We start from the raw sequence: 4020 nt of genomic DNA, 5'->3' as shown, positions 1-4020 counted from the left end.
ATCATTTCTTGTATATGAGGTATATGACGACGATGTTAAGAAGATGTTTGAATATAATACAATTATTTGCGTATTTACATGAGAAGATGTTGAGGTATGTGGGGAAGAATCTTGTGATTGGGTGATTAGGGATTACACAATGCCAATTTCTATTTTTATCGTAATTAAATTTAAATATAATAATAAATATTTGTAAAATATTCTCTTTCTATATTTAGGATATATTTGTTAAAGAATATATTTTTTTACAGCTCTCAGATACCTTTAATTATTGTGTTAGTTACTCTCATTGTAAAATTATAAATATTAATTAATGAAGATCACGTTAGTAGAGCTATATATTATCTTACAACTTTAAAAACGTTCAAAATCTAATACCATGTTATATTAGCTCTTGTAACTTTTTGATTTCCTATTACTATTATTCTTGTTTGCAATAAATGGTTTTACACTCTAACGAACATGTAATGGGCTTGTGCTAGGTTGTGTCATATTTTGCTAATCCAACCCACATACAACTCTATTTGAGTGTCTATGGCTGTAACGGATTATAATATTTGAAGCTCTCCCAATTTATACGGCATGGTTAGGAGAATACATCAAAGCCCTTGTATAACAGCATATGCCAAAACATGAAATAAATTTTTTTTGAAAAAATAATACAATTGATGATACATAATGAACATAAAAAGCCAATAGAATTGACGATACAATTGTTATTATCGTTGTTATAATTATTGTTGTTATAATTTTTGTTATCATTATTGTTGTTATTATTGTTTTATTAATATTGTTATTATATTATTGTTGTTGTTGTTGTTATTATTATTATTATTCTTGTTGTTGTTGTTGTTGTTGTTGTTGTTGATGTTGAAACAATTATTATTATTGTTGTTGTTGTTGTTGTTGTTGTTGTTGTTGTTGTTGTTGTTGTTATTGTTATTATTATTATTATTATTATTATTATTATTATTATTATTATTATTATTATTATTATTATTATTATTATTATTATTATTATTATTATTATTATTATCATTATTTTTATTATTATTATTATTATTATTATTATTATTAATTATATTATTAATATTACTATTATTAATATTATTATTGTTATTGTTATTGTTATTGTTAATGTTATTATTTTTATTGTTCTGTTATTGTTATTGCTGTTGTTGTTTTTATACTATTATTATTATTATAAAAATAGTATAAAATAATAAAAATAGTATAAAAACAACAACAATTATTATGATTTTATACTATTTTTATAATAATAATAATAATAATAATAATAATAATAATAATAATAATAATATTTTGATTAGTTCCTACTTCTTATTATAGCCTTGCTTCTCATTATAACTTGGTAAGACAAATATATATATATAAAGTGTTATATAAAGTGGTAAAAATGTTATTATAGACAATAGGTAACACTTTAGTGGGTGATACATCCGCCCATGTTATCTAAGGTCTTATGTAACACTTTGGGTAAAGTATAGTAACACTTTAAAAAGTGTTACTATAAACTCTCCTATGTAACACTTTTTATGTTATAGGTATCACTTCAAAAGTGTTACTTATTATGTCTTAGGTAACACATACGTATCTTTAGTATCATTTTCAATCATATAGTAACACTTTATCCGACATTGTGTATCACTTTTACAAACTAATGTAACACCTCATTGGGTATTAGGTAACATTTTTTAATCATCTTTTGACATTTAGTATCACTATATTCGATATTATGTATCACTTTTTGCAAACTAACGTAGCACCTTATTTATTAATTGGTAACATTTTAATATAATAATAATAATAATAATAATAATAATAATAATAATAATATATTATTATTATTATTATTATTATTATTATTATTATTATTATTATTATTATTATTATTATTATTATTATTATTATTATTATTATTATATATTTTTATTGAAACAATTATTTATTGGCACTAGCTCAAAACCGACTTAGGGCACCAGTTTAAGGGCCGAACCGGTGCCCTTAACATAAAATAAGGGCATCGATCTTCCCTTGAATCGGTCCCTTTAATGCATAAAAAAAAGTAAAATTGATAAACAAACCATTATATATATATAAACTTAGATATTTTTATTAATAGATGCTTGTAACATTACAATTTTATAAATAAATATATATATATATATATATGAAACAGCAACAGCTTCTTGGAAACAGAACAGCAGCAGCCCGGAAATAAAACAACAGCAGCTCGGAAACAGAGCAGCAGCAGCTCGGAAATAGACCAACAGCAGCACATAAGCAGAACAGCAGCAGCACGCAACAACAGAAGCACTAGAAGAACAGCAACATCACATATGCACAACATTAGTAGCACATAAGCGAAACACCAGCAACAGGCAACAACAGCAAAATATGCAATAGCACAATAATAACATATACTGCTTTCTAAAAGAGAAAATATTATTCATTACCTCATTTTTCTTGGTAACGTTAGTATAGTTTCATACATTATTGAATGTGTATCAAAGTGACGGTGAATGGGTTCATTTGGTATGGGGATTCTTGGGATTTCCATCCATTTCACAACTGTTCAAGCTGAATTCATTAGAAAAAGGCCTAAGTTGCCTGAAATTTTCATGTTCTTGAATAATAGAAGGCTCCACCTAATTTCCACTAAGTGGAGAGAACACAAGAATGACAAGCACAGAACATTAACAACAGCAACTCCAGGACGAAAATTTGGAAGGTAGTCAGCCAATCTTTCTGATATACTCAGCCTGCTACTCAGTCTATGCTGCTTGCTTATTCACTTTTGTTTCAGCAGCCGCCCGCTTTTCTTCAGTTGTGTGCCTTGCAATAGCAAGCTTGTTCATGAACTTATCTTGTATTTTGGCTTTCATTCTTTCCACCTCAACCTGAACAATTACAATTTGGTGATGAAGAAAGTAGTGTAAGTATGGTAGATTGGGAGGACCACAACTAATCTTGTACACTATAAACAATTAAAAGACTTGAGCAGATATATATAATAAATAGATATTTTCCTTTGATTCCATGTTATATATAAATCTTAAAAACCTATAGTTTTTCATACAAGTCAACAAATTTGTGACATAATCTAATATGCATGCAAATTACAGAGGAGACATTACTTACCATCCACCACATTCTCCAGCAACTTATTATGCATACGAGTTAGAAACCAAAAAGAAATTGCAGACAAAATATTTTTTAATCATTGATCTTTAAGTTGATTGATATTTTTATTGGCTTATGGTACATCTTTGATTCTTTTAATGACTTTTAATTTAGGTCCATTCTAAAACTCCTTCACAAATGTGGGTTCTTAATGGTTGCACCACTAACTTGGGAATCCCTCATTTATATCCAAGCACTTCATTATATGATTGCGGTATTGCATAACTGAACTAAAACAAAAGTATCAAAAGATGATTGCCATATAGATTTTTGAATCGTTTTGCTTTTTTACATCTTAATCTATATCTGAACAACTGCTTTGAGAATAACATAAAAAGAAAAAGAGCAGAGTAAGATGCACCAATGTACCATATTACCTGACTATTATACAAGCTTGGATTTAAGTTAAAGCAGTAGGAGACACTATCTTCCAAAGCCCATGCAGACTTACGCATTATGCCTGTCCAAATCATAAAATTCTAAATATTGCAAGAAAGCCACTAATGAATAAGTTTTACTTTTCAAAAACAGATAAGCTGCATTTCAAAATTGGTCTAACAATTTCATAAATGTCCTACGATTCTAAAATAATTGGATATTTAAAAAAAAAAAAAAGAATATTACCCATTTGCTTTTGACGTGGTGTCAACCTGAGCATGAAGCTGCCAAATCTCCAAGAGACAATGGCTGCCTTGGTGGAGGCCCCTCTTTGGATCACAAACTTCATTTCAATGTCTCCTCATGTTCTTGTACCTCACTTATATTAGTATTGAAAAATCAATAAGCAATCAAAAACGATAAAATAAAATAGAAGCT

Source organism: Chenopodium album, chromosome 5 (genome assembly GCF_948465745.1).
Source record: "Chenopodium album chromosome 5, dcCheAlbu1.1, whole genome shotgun sequence".
NCBI classification, from domain to species: Eukaryota; Viridiplantae; Streptophyta; class Magnoliopsida; order Caryophyllales; family Amaranthaceae; genus Chenopodium; species Chenopodium album.
The sequence above is the reverse complement of the archived record's forward strand: the minus strand, read 5'-3'. Positions refer to the sequence as shown.